Below are 14,041 nucleotides of genomic sequence, written 5' to 3'. Positions count from 1 at the left end.
GTGATATTTTAAAATAGTTAAATTAACTGGATTATGGGTAAAACAAGGCATTTTTATTTGACTCTTTAGTATATTTAAAGTGCTAGTATATCTAGTAAGTCTAAGTCAGACCTTACAGTTTCATAAGTACCTAGTGTAATAAGGAAGCCATATTTTATTAAAACATTAATACTGTGATTTCATCTACAGTATCTTATACTAACTTTATATTTATTGAACAGATAGCAACCCTTTTTTCAGGTTCAACAGGATCAACATTTAAAGTCTGCACTAAAAAATCCATTACAAACTGACTAGAATGGTTTCTCATTTTTAAGTTTTGTTGACTAAACAGAACTTAAAACCCTTTAAAATTTCTTTCTACATTTCAAACTAATGACAAGTGTTTTGCTTTCTTCATGTTACTCCTTTAGATTCACTCCCATTGGTAAACATTGATTTGTTCCTCGGTGTTGAATGAAGTAGAAATTAATGAGGTGGTTTCTGCCTCACAATAACAAGTTAAAGTTATAGCACTTTATCATGTCAACATAGCTTCGAACACGAGCAATCCCAGCACTATTAGCACAGTTCCCAAAATAGAGCAGAAGTTTGCTGGTGAAGAAAAAAAATTACAAAGCATATTTCAGCTAATGTGATAGGAACATGTTCTATTCCTCAGTTATGCTGGTTAAAGTTCAGATTTTTTATTTAAAATATTCACCATATGTGACATTCTCCCTAGCCTATATTTACATCACCAGTTGAAGCATTTATGTCCATAATGTGAATTTATTCAGAGGAGATTTGTTTCTGTAACAATGTTTTCCTCAAACACTTAATCCAGGTGAGCTCCCCCCTCTTTTATCTGAGGCTTTCTTAATGGATACTGTCCCTGATATTGGCATGGCATGCCATGGTTTGTAGGTAGCACTTTCATAGGGCAAAGCCATATATACGTACCAGGCATTGGAGGCAGCACTTGCCTTAAACGTAAAGATTTAAGAAAACAAAAAGAATACTTATGTCATAATATGCTATACAATTGGCCTTGAAGCTTAAATCACTCAGGTAATGTTGAGGAGACTTAACGGTGTTCTGTTGACCACCAGAGGGTGCCTGAACTATATCCATAGGAGTGATCTTGGATCTTAGAAACGAAGTAAAATTTGAAAAATACTTAAGAATTGAAAGCCTGCTCAGTTCCCTGACACGGGGCAGGAAAGAATCCCACCAACGTTATGCTGATGAGGACGTGCTACTGACTGGTCAGGCGCAGATTTGGGGTGGGCATGACCGAGGAGCTGCATACTGCTGAGCAGTGCAGCTCACTGCTTATAGCACTTCCAAAGCGAAAAGAAACTGCTTGTAGAAGGGGTGTGTGTGTGTGTGTGTGTGGAGAGAGAAAGAGAGAGAGAGAGAGAGGGAAATTGAATTCAAAAACAGAATAAAAAGGTTTTCTATTCCTGACCCAGGATAATAGATTTCTTGTTAATTGCTCAGCTTGAAGAGGAAAATTTAGTTCAGTAGGTGATGGAACCACAGCTGTTACTACAAACCTTAAGTTAGAATCCTCTAAAAGCATAGGTCCTTTTTTTTAATTTTATGATAGAATTTACTTTGACGTGTTAAAATGACCTCTGGTTTGGCATGGCTAAGGAGAAAAAAAAGGATACAAAGGTCTGTCTTTCATTTGTTTTGACTGCATGTTTAAAAGAATACTTTATTTTCTGGTAAATAGTATAGCAGATCTTTTGGAAATTTTTATAGGCTTAAAATACATTTTCAAATACACAGGAGATAAAATACAGAGATTATGGCTGCTTTTAAGTACGTTTTTGTTCTGAACTACAATCATATTATAGTGCTCTAAGCCAGCATTTCCATTTGTGTGTTTTTCTGAGGTCATCAGGCATAACTAATGCACAGTGTAGCTAAATGTCTATTTGACTTGAGCAGTTGGATTCCTGCCAGATTTTGTTTTCAAGGGGGTATAAGGAGATTTGGCTATAAATCAAATCTCCCTAACATGGCCATGGTTTTCCTGGTTAATGTGGGTGTCCACGATAAGATGACTTACTCGAGTTAATTACATTGTGAGTTATAAATCCCCAAAATAGCTGTGAACTCTGGGAGAGAATTACACAATCTCTAATTAAATAACAGAGTGAAAAAGAGAGAGGTATATGTCTATGCTTAAAATCACAATCGAGGCTCAAACCTTGTCTACCCCTGTGAGGGATTTTTCCTAAAGTTCCTTTGTATACTGCGGTACAATAGATCTTGTATCAGACATTTAGGACAATGCACCAACTGGAATTCATCCATCCATCGTTCACCCAATTAACAAATATTAACTGGTACCTATGTTATACCAGGCATTTTGCTAGATTCTGGCAAAAGACTCAAAGATGAATCATACATGTAATCAAATCTTTAAAAATTTGCAACCCCTGGGGATAAGATATAAACAAGACAATGACAAAGGCCACAAGAGGGGTACAGATGAAATATTGTGTAAATTCAGAGGAGAGAAAGATTATTTCTAGCTGATGAAATGGATAAAGGCTTTATAAGGGATGAAGCTGTGCTTAGAGTATGGACTGAAATTAGGCCAACACAAGGAAGGAAGAGGTGGGGTTAAGTGAGGGAAAAGCATGACAAAATTCTTGAGGAAAGAGGTGGAAAATCCTGAGAAGAATGCCAGGTAGGACAATTTGGCTATTATAAGGACTCATGGGAGGAGAGATTAAATATGTAAGTTGGAGACGTGTGTATAAGGCCAACCTGTCACATTGATGTGTATTATGTTATCTCAACCCTTCTATCTTTCTACATGTACTTGAGGCAACTAGGAATTTGGATTCATTATGTAAGGTAAGATGGTAAGAAAGATGGCCAAGACAAAATTCTAATAAATTTTGTCCCCAGTTTAAAATGAGTGCCAGAAATGGTGTGAAATCCTGTGCTTATCTCTTCCCATTTGAACCTCACGGCAAACTGGTGGTGTAGACCTCAGAACCTAAGACTTTGGATTCCCAACTCCAGTACTTGGTTAACTAGAGTACACCACCTTTCTTTGTAAGCAGGTCTAGCCACAGACACATTTTTATCATTGGCATATTCAACTACATGGATATAGTTTGCTCATTGAGGACCTTTTATTGTAAAAAGTAGAGGCCCAGCGCACAAAATTCGTGCATGGGGGGTGTGTCCCTCAGCCCAGCCTGCACCCTCTCCAATCTGGGACCCCTCTCACAATCAAGGACTGCTGGCTCCCAACCGTTCACCTGCCTGCCTGCCTGCCTGATTGCCCCCTAACCACTCCCCTGCCAGCCTGATCAATGCCTAACTGCTCCCCTGCGGGCCCAATTGCCCCCAACTCCCCTCCACTGCCGGCCCAGTCACCTCTAACTGCCCTCCCCTGCTGGCCTGGTCCCCCCTAACTGCCCTCCCCTGCTGGCTTGGTCCCCCCTAACTGCCCTCCCCTGCAGGCCTGGTTCCCCGCAACTGTCCTCCCCTGAAGGCCTGGGTCCCCCCCAACTGTCCTTTCCTGCAGGCCTTGTCACCCCCAACTGCCCTCCCCTGCAGGCCCACTTGTGTCCACATGGGGGTGGCCATCTTGTGTGTTGGATTGATGGTCAATTTGCATATTACTCTTTTATTAGATAGGATAAGCCCAATATCATAAACAAATATTTTGCTATTAAAATAATTGAGTTTATCAAAATGGATAAAGGACTTAACCATAAGACGGGAAACCATAAAAATTCTACAAGACTCCACAGGCAGCAAAATCTCAGACATATGCCGAAGCAATATCTTCACCAATACAGCTCCTAGGGCAATGGATACTAAAGAGAAAATAAGCAAATGGGACTACATCAAAATGAAAAGCTTCTGTGCAATAAAAGAAGGCATCAACAAAACAACAAGAAAGCCCACTGCATGGGAGAACTTATTTGCCAATGTTATCACCAATAAGGGTTTAATCTCCAACATTTACAGGGAACTCATATAACTTAACAAAAGGAAGATAAACAACCCAATCAGAAAATGGGCAACGGACCTAAATAGACTCTTTTCGAAAGAGGACACTCAGAAAGCCAAGATACACATGAAAACATGCTCAAAGTCACTAATCATCCAAGAGATGCAAATCAAAATGACAATGAGGTACAACCTCACACCTGTCAGAATGGCTATCATCAACAAAAAATGGTGACAAAGGGGTGAATATATGGTCCTTAAGGTGCTCCCCAAGGCCAGAAGAACAATGCATAAACACAATGAGAATTTCAACAATACAAGTAAGTACCAAATAGAAATCAGTGAGATGAAATATATTGTAACTGAACTGAAAAATTCCATAGAGGGGTTCAAGAGCAGACTAGATGAAAGTTCAGCAAACTTTAAAATAAGACAAAAAGTAATAAGTTAAAGACAAGGAGAACATCTTAAAAGAGAAAAACAACAACAGCAACAACTGGTTATATACAAGGAAATCTCCATAAGACTCTTGACTGATTTTTCTTTTTTCAGTAGAAACTTTGGATGTCACAGAGAAAAGCATAGATCAGACCATCAAACCTCAGAGGGAAGGTAGGGGAGGGTGGGGGTAAGAGGGAGAGATCAACCAAGGGACCTGTATGCATGCATATAAGCATAATCAATGGACACAGACAACAGGGGGGTGAAGGCATGAGGGGAAGGGGAATGGGGGGATAAGGACACATATATAATACCTTAATCAATAAAGATAAATAAATAAATAAATAGGTTTAGGATTGATGCTCCAATTTGAATCCAGTTTAGAAATTAAACATTTATTCACTTGACAAAATATTTATTGGTGATGACAATGTGCCGGTAGCTAAGCTACACAAAGAGATAAAATCCAATTAATAAAGCAAACAACATGTCTATTTTGAACTCAATATTTTTGCAAAGTGTTTTGATAAAAATCTTTTATATGTGTTTTGTGCAGGCCCAAGGAAATAAACATTATATAATTGGGGTGGGGTTGAATTTTTAAAATTCTTGGAGAGGGTTAACCTGCAGCTCTTGCCCTCAAATCTCTTTGGACAACACTGGCTGGTGGGAGCCAGCTAGCCAAGCAGTAGAGAGAGGAAGAGGAGCAGGGAAAGGGGTCCTTAGAAGCTGCCTCTCACTAGACTAGCCGTGCCCCCAGAATGCCCAGACACGGCTTGCCCAGGACTGACAAGGGGTCCAAAGATAATAGGTTCTTCAGCAGATGAGTGCCAGATTTTAAAATTCCAATCTGAGGTAGAATAAACAACTTCCTATTGAGTGTCTATTGTGTCCATGAGTGACTTCATCAATACTCCTTGTTCTCTGAGCTTGGGTTAGCCTGATTCTGAGGCTTCAAAGACGTTGTGAGTGCCTGATACCTCTTGAGCAGTGAAGGGAAGCGGGCTGTCTTAGGTATGTCTTCCTGTGTTCCCTGTGTTTCCTCTGAGGAACAATGCCAATTAGAGAAAGATAGCCTCCAGGGACAGGGTGAAATCAAGTGCCAGTTCTAACAAAAAGAAGAAAACACCCAGAATGAGAAAGGCTCTCAGATCCGGTCTTCACTCCGCACGGCCCTGCCTCTGGGTTCTCTGCCCTTTTCCAGTCCCTGGGCACATTAAGTTTGTCCCTTCAACTGAAGCTGTCTCCCTTGGGTCCAAAAAGCACCCCTCCCCACTGTGATGGGAAACACAAGGCTTTCTATCACTCAACAGACATTCTTATCTCACGACTTCATGGAAAGAAGTAGCTAATTCATTTCTCCATTTCCCTTTGTTACAATGCAATCTCCTTCAGGGAAAAACGGGTGTTGGCTTGTCTTACTGTAACCAGGGTCCGCCCCAGGCATCGCTTACAGTAAGGAGTCAGGCTGGACAGCATCCGCAGTCTGCAGTTCCTCCTCTCTCCATACATCCAGGCCTTCAGACTCGGCCCTGCTCTTCCCTCCCGCAAACTGGGGACTCAGAGTTTCATTTAATTGAAAATACTTAATGCCAGCTCTTCTTTAGGACCTGCCTGTACAGGCTGTGACAGTATAGGAATAGGCTGATACAGATGCTTGATTAAAACAAAACAAAATATATATAATGATAGAGTAAATATACATTTAGTTGGCCAAGACATGGAGACAACCAAAGTGTCCTTCAGTGGAGGATTGGATAAAGCTGTGGTACATATATACAGCGGAATACTACTCAATCATAAGAAAAGATGAAATACTGCCATTTGCGATGACAACACAGATAAACCTTAAGAATATTATGCTAACCAAAATAAGCTAGTCGGAAAAAAATAAGAGCCATAGGACTTCACTCATTTGTGGAATATAAAACTGAAACTCATAGACACAGATACCAGTATGGTGGTTACCAGAGGGAAGGGGTTGGGAGGGTAGTAAATGGTAAATGGGGCCAGATATATGGTGACAGAAGATGATTTGATTGTGGGTGGTGGGCACACAATGCAATACACAGATCATGTATCATAGAAACATGTACTTGAAACCTATATTATCTTATTAACCAATGTCTCCCCAATAAATAAAAATATACTCTCTCTCTCTCTCTCTCTCTCTCTCTCTCTATATATAGAAGGGTCATCCGGAAGATGTTCAGTCTAATTAGCATATTACCCTTTTATTAGTATAGATGATTTTGCTCAGCTGAGGTCCCAAAACAATAATTTAAAATGCAATTCTACATGAAACCACCCCACCCAGAAGTAACCCATTCTTTTAACTACCAGATAACTCTGTGTTTCAAACTCAAATATGAGTCTAAATACATTTTACATTGAATTTATTATAATTTATTTATTATAATTGAATATATGTGCAAATATATAAAATATATGTTTGTGAATATATACACTTGTGAATAACACACACACACACACACACACATTCTACCTTTCTATATACCGGATCCTTAGCTCAGTACGAGTAGGGTTCTATTGTGTTTTTCTTTATATTTTCCAGCATGAAGATACTCAGCAAATGTAAGTTGAATATGTTAATGTAAAATAAAAGCTGATACACTGATTTCGAGTAGGCTGCTATGTGCTGGACCTCCCAGTGGGGAGCATGCTGGGACATTGGTAACAGCCTGGCCACTGCTTACATGGCCCTGCTCCAGGGCCTATATCACGGCAAAGCAAATGGAGGTGTGTTTAAGGTTTGTACTGACAGCAGAGTGCCTGATAGAGGACTCCAGATGCAGGAAGGTTAATTATAACTGCTTTTCCACGTTTCCTTTGTTTGCAGTTCAGTGAAATAAGCTTTGCAAAGTCAAGCCACATTTTTTTCACACCCCTTTCAAGAAAATATTTTATATAAACAGTCTTTCTATACCCGATAGCTAGTGGCGCTTTATGGGCATACAGCCAGACATGTGCCTGCTCTTCCCTTTTAAAAACTGTTTTCAATTAGAAAAACATTTTTTTTACATATTTTTATACATATAACAATTACAAAAATATGAAAAAAAGAGAAACCATTGTTAATTTCCATTACAAAAAAAAAATGACCACAATTCACATTTGAGATTTTTTTCTCTGCCTCTGTAGATGTGGCACATGCAAGCATGGATGTGCCCTTTTCCTTCTCTGCCTCCTCAAGTCCAAATGGTTACAACATGACTTTACCCCCTGGCACAGCCGTGGGGCAGGGGCATGAATGAACACTGACCCACGCCAGGCCATTCAGTTACCCTTTCTCTGAGGATGAAACCATCATGTTGGAGTTAGGGCTGCTGGAAGTAATCTTTGACCACATAGAATAAGAGACAAAAACAGTCTAGCGTGAAAGAGTTGCAGAGAAAAAAAGAGAGAGGAAGAGAGAGCCCTGACAGCATCCAAGTGTCTGGTTCCAATTACTCTAAGGCGTGGAAAGATGCAGACTTTAAGTTCTGTAGATAGAGAAGACGCTTGGTGTGCTGCCCAGATTCTCCCCATCAGAGGTGCGGTACCTGTTCCCCCAGATGCTGGGACGTCTGTTGTTGATGGGTCATAACAGCAATTCCCCTGGATTTGTCCGTGGACTAAAGGAGGGTCACACACCCCCTCCATGAGCAGCCTACATCCAATGCTTGGTTGCTATGTGGGTGCAAAGGTTTTAGTATGTGACAGTCCATGGCATTGCCTGGGGCACTGATTACAACTGCAACCAGTTCCACCTTGCCCTCTGTGCAGTCCTCCTTTCCTCGCTCCCTTACTAAACCTCCCACTAAACTTTCTGCATGCAAATCTGTCCCCATGTTTTCTGGGGAGCCTGACTTAAGACAGAGGGTGTGGCAGAGAGGTCTAGATGTCCCACATAGTGCCTTCTCCCTTTCTTCCTTTGTAACGTGGCTGATGATGTATCCTTGTAATCAATCACTCCACCATTATTACTTAAGCTAGCACAAGGGGCTTCTTGTGTTGTGCAACCCAAAGGATTCTAAATAACATATCATTTTCTTATGATAAATCTCTAGAAGTAAAACTGTTACACAAGAGATGCACATTTTTAAGACTCTTGATCCCTATTGCCACATCATCCTTCAGAAACATTGCGCCAACTCGCATTCTCATCAATAGTGCCTGAAAGTCACCATTTCCCAGACTCCGCACAACACTAATGTTATCCTTTTTAAAATTCATTCACTCAACAAACGTTTATCGAGTGCCCGTTGTGCACCGGGCTAGGTACTAAATAAGGGCTGTGGATAAATCCCTGCCCTCATGGAGCTAGAATTCTATGAGTGAAGAGAGACAATTAACAAAATAAGTAAGTTGCATTGTGTACCAGGAGGTGGTGAGTGCTACAGAGACATATAAAAGGGGCTGGGGAGGGAGGCAGGCAGTGCAGGGGGAGAGCACATCCGTGTAAGCACAGTGAGAGGGTAACTTTTCAGCCAAGACTTGAAGGGTACAAGGAACAAGGCATGATAATATTTGGGGGAAGAGCATTTTTGGCAGAGGGAACAGCAAGTTCTGGAGGCTGGACCACACCTGGTGTGCTCAACGACCACCAGGCTGGAGTGCAGAGGGTGGTGTTGGGGGTGGGTGGGGAGATGCAGCTAGTGAGGTAATGGGGGTTGCTATGTGGTCCTGGGGATCCTGGCTCTCTCTAGACCAGATGAACAGCCATTAGAGGTACTGGAAAGGAAGAGTGGCACGTTCTGATGTGTTCAAAAGGCGCCCTCTGGTGGCCCTGTTAAGAAAAGACTATAGTAAATGCAAAATTAGAAGTGGGAAACAGTTGGGAGACTTTGCCTATTGGCTAGACAGCGATTTTCAACCGTGTGCCGTAAGAATTTTAAGAATATGCAATATTCAGTCAAGGGCACTGACCTCTTTCCCCTTAGAGTGTCAAATAAAAGGTTGACAACAGTCAACACAACTATAGCCATTGGTGTAAACCAATCAAAATTATTGCCCCTTTTTCAAATCAGCAAAAAACATATTTTTTGTTGTGTTGAAGAATTTTAGTAATTAGTTTGTGTGCCATGAGAGAAAAAAGGTTGAAAATCACTGTGCTAGACCAAAAGCGTATTTCATTTTGGTTTCTTTTGCACTTGAACATTTTATATATAAATTGGTCGTTTGTATTTCTCCTATTAGAAACAGCCTATTTTAAGACCTTTGCTGATGTTTCTATTATCGTATTTACCTTTTGTTCTGAATTTGCAGTGATATTAAGAATGTAGCTCTTTGTCTGTCATATAAATGTAGTTCTCTGTCCCCAATTGTTCTTTTAATTTAATCCTGCTTATCATATTTTTTCGGTAGAGAAATTTTTAATTTTTACGAGGATATATATATATATATTTCCTTTATGGATTCTGCTTATGATATAATACTTAGAAAGTATTTTTCCAAGATTATTGCTTCAGTGTAGGCTTTCTTATTTGCGTACATAGAAGCTGGCTTCACTAAAGGGGAATTTATTATAATACTTGTGATTTAAACTGGAACCCAGAGGTAGGATTTTAACTAGGTCACTTGAGATTCTGGAATCTGGAACCAAAGCTTTACCTGGAACCAAAGCATCGCTCCCATTTCTGTCAGCTTATCTGCTCTCTCCTCTCTGCTTCTCTAAGCATCTGCCTCATTCTTCTCTGATAAGACATTTATCCACACTGTGGACACCCCAGTTTCAGCACCACTGGCAAGTGGACTAGCAGCTCTGTGCCCCAGTTTTGACTCATGGAAAAGAGAAGCTAATTTACACATCTAGTAGCTAGGCCTACCTCTCTGACCCCTCCCCCCCCCCAAAAAATAAAAAACAAATAAGCTGTGTCCAGGAGTGTTAGAGACACAAGTTCTGGGGGGGCTCCTCTTCAGGGGGGAATGGTGGAGAAAGAGCAGCTCTTAAAGGGAACAGAGGGCATGCATTGAACATATACCATAAAAGAAGTATAATCCATATCCATCTATATTTTATTCTAGTACTTTTATGGTTTTAAGTGCTCCATACATCTGAAATTCATTTTTGTGTCCGGTATACCATAGAACTATCACTTTGTTTTATTTCATATTTTATTGCAAAAATTGTTCCCAAATTTGAAGGAAAAAGTTGAGCTTGTACCAAAATTGCTATTGAAATGAACCAGATGTCTTACATCTTAGATTGCTTCAAGGACTTGGATGACTACTGCTGTTTAAATAATGTTTATCTGATTGTTGGAAATTCCCCCACAAGTTCTGTTTTGTTGTTGTTGTTGTTGTTGTTGTGGTTGTTTCTTACCAATGACAAAAGCGGGCCACAGGAGGGAATCAGCCGGACATGATCACTCTCCCCAATGGTTCATTGACATGAGGATGGGAGCCACCACCAGGCCACCATGTTCCAGGAATTCTGTCCAGACCTTTGGTGGAGAAAAACAGCTGAATTCAGAAAGGCACTAGCAGTCCAGTGCACGCCACATCCTTCCCATCCCTTTTTCCTGTGGGAGAGGGTATCTCTAGATTAGGTAAATCACAGAGATGACTGAAGAAGCAGAAACCAGTCTAATAAAAAATTAGACAATATTGCTCTTAGAATTTATTTTGAGGGGTCTTGTCATTTGCCAAATAAGGTAATTTTAAAATTAATTATATCGTGATTTTTTTTTTTAAAAAAAACAGCCAAATAACTAGGCAAATTACTTCTTTGATTCTCAATTTTTTTCCCCCACTTACTACATGTCCCTGTTGAACTCGGTGATTTTGAATGTTCCTACAAACATAAACATTCTGATGTAGTCATTTACCAGTTTCCTGTGAAGGGATGCGCTGGGTGTATGAAACCATGAACTAACTAAATGCTGCATTCCCCCAAGGCATTCCACCTCCACTAGAGCCAACACCTTCGAAGACTAACTCACCAAAGACACACTAAGAAATTAGCACACATTTCATAATTTCTCCAATAGTGATGCGTGGAGAGGAGGAAGAGCACCTCTTTTCCAAGCCTTTAGTGGAGACTGCAGAGAACGTTTTATTTATTTATTTTTTAAAAAATATTTTTATTTTATTTCAGAGAGGAAGGGAGAGGGAGAGAGAGAGAGAGAAACATCAATGATGAGAGAGAATCATGGATCAGCTGCCTCCCGCACGCTCCACAATGGGGATCAAGCCCACAACCCAGGCATGTGCCCTTGACTGGAATCGAACAATGACCTTTGGGTTCACAGGTTGACACTTAACCACAGAGCCACGCCAGCTAGGCTGCAGAGAACATTTTAAACAGATTTTCTGAAGTATAACTGACATATGACAAATTATGCATATTTAAAATGTACACTTTGATATAATCAGACATCTGAGTACCCATGAAACCATCAACACACTCAGGGTAGTAAACCTATCCATCATCCCCCGAAGTTTTATTATTCTCCTTTGTAGTTCCTTCCTCTAGCTAGCTGTTCCCCGGGAAGACCACGGACTTCCTTCTGTCACTATGGGTTTCTTTTCTGTCACTGTAGATTAGTGGTTGTTTTAAAGAATTTTACGGAAATGGAGTCATGGCCTGGGTAGCCTCTTTGGACTGGCTTCTTCCAGGCAGCATCATTATTTTAGATTCACCCATGCCGTTGGGTGCATCAGAGTTCACACCTTTTTATTGTGGCATTTCACCTGTGTCCAGTTTGGGGCCATTCTGAACAAAGTCCTGTACACATTCATGTACAAGTCTTGACACGCATGCTTCCATTCCTCGTGGGTAAATATTTAGGAGTAAAATGATTGGGTCAGATGACAAATGCATTTTTAAAGTTTTAAGAAGTGTTTGTCAAGTGGTTGTGAATTTCTCGCCAACAGTGTAGGAGACCTGTCCCTCCACATGCTTGTCCACACTTGCTATGGTCAGTCTTTTCCATTTCAGCCATTCTAATCGGTGTGCAGAGGCATCTCAACATCTTGAGCAAAGAGACATGATGGGGGTGGAGGGAAGGTTGGTGCTCATTCATGCTAGGGAAGGCACCTGCCAGTTCATCTCATGCTCCTTGGATCCCACAAACTAGTGGCCCTGGTTCTTTAGCGGATTTTATGATTCTACACACCACCTGTGCTCCAATGCATTTCCTTTACCTTTGAGGTAGCCAGAAGAGGCCTCCACGCCTGTAACCCAGACTTCCACCTGCTGTTCAGTGTCTCTTGTTGATCCCTGCCTGGCAGGCTTTCCCTTATCTTCCTCTGGTAACAAATCCCACCCACCCCCTAACCACAGCATCTTTGCCTCTGATCCTATTGCCTCAAAACCAAGATGGATTCCTTTTATACTTTGGCCATATGAGCTAATAAATCCCCCTTGTGACTTCATCTAGTTTAGCCAGACTTCTGTCACTTATGATTGAAATTACTCTGCACCAAACTTTCCCCTTGCTCAAATAATTGGACCTAAGATGATTTAACAGAAGTTCAGGTAAGACAGACCCTGAGCTGACCACATGTTCATTTTGAGCTGGTAGAATGGCAAGACTATGATAACTCAGGCGGAAGGTTAGACTGTGTTCAGGGGCTCAGGGGAAGGACTTGCTCTCTACCCACGAGGGCTGTCTGGTGATGGAGAGGGCTGCCTTGCAAAGCTCCAAGTCCCTGACCCCCAGAGGAGCTAGGTGAACGTAGTTTGGGGACACATGAACAAAGAATCCTAACTGTGGGAGGGATGGGTCATACAGGAGCGCTTTGTTTCATTCCACATCCTAAAATGATGTGACTATTTTTTGGAAATTTTGTTTAGATATAAAGGAGGTTAGATATAAAGGAGGTTAACCAAACACTAGTAGACCAACGAATTGCAACTTTTGATAAGTAGAAGCAGCTGCATACAGTGTTTGCCTTTTGCCCTAAAGGCCCAGTTGGAGAGCAAAGAGCCAGGGCTGCCTCCCAGGGCAGATTGTTTGCAGCTGGTCCTGTCTTCGGGCCTGTGCCCCTGCTGTTAGTGCTGAGTCAACCTTCACTATTGCGCAGACTCACACCACAGCCTTGGAAGGACCCGGAGAAGGCTCTGGCCCTGCCCTGGTGTGATGCTGAGATGAGGTTAGACGTGAACTCATCTAATTGCTGTGTTTCATTTCCGTCACTTCCCTCTCAGTCCTGGAGGCACAGAAGACAGAGCGAACAGCGCAGATCCTATCTGCGAGTGCATTTCTTTCTAAAGAAAGAGTTGCCAGAACATTTGCTTACAGAACCACTGCTGGCTGGCAGAGCCCACATGAAATAAACACAAAGGAATGAAAATGAGTCAGGGGGACCAGAATTACTGTTTACTCCACAGCGAAAGTGGTTTAACTTTTCTTTAGAAAAAAAAAACCACACCCTTTCTCTTGTTTCCAAACACTACTCCACCTCCATGCTGCTTTTGAAAAAGAATATATATATTTTACACAAAGTATGTATATTCTTCATATATATGTATGTGTGTACATAAACACACACACACATATATATACACCAATAGTATATTGAAAGACTATTATTTAAAAATCTATTTCTTGTACATTGTAGATTCAAAAGGCAGTGAAAAACAACCCATGGACATTTTGATATATGTGTGTTTGTAGGGAGAAAA

Source organism: Myotis davidii, unplaced genomic scaffold, assembly GCF_000327345.1.
Source record: "Myotis davidii unplaced genomic scaffold, ASM32734v1 scaffold370, whole genome shotgun sequence".
NCBI lineage: Eukaryota > Metazoa > Chordata > Mammalia > Chiroptera > Vespertilionidae > Myotis > Myotis davidii.
This window is presented reverse-complemented; position numbering follows the sequence as displayed.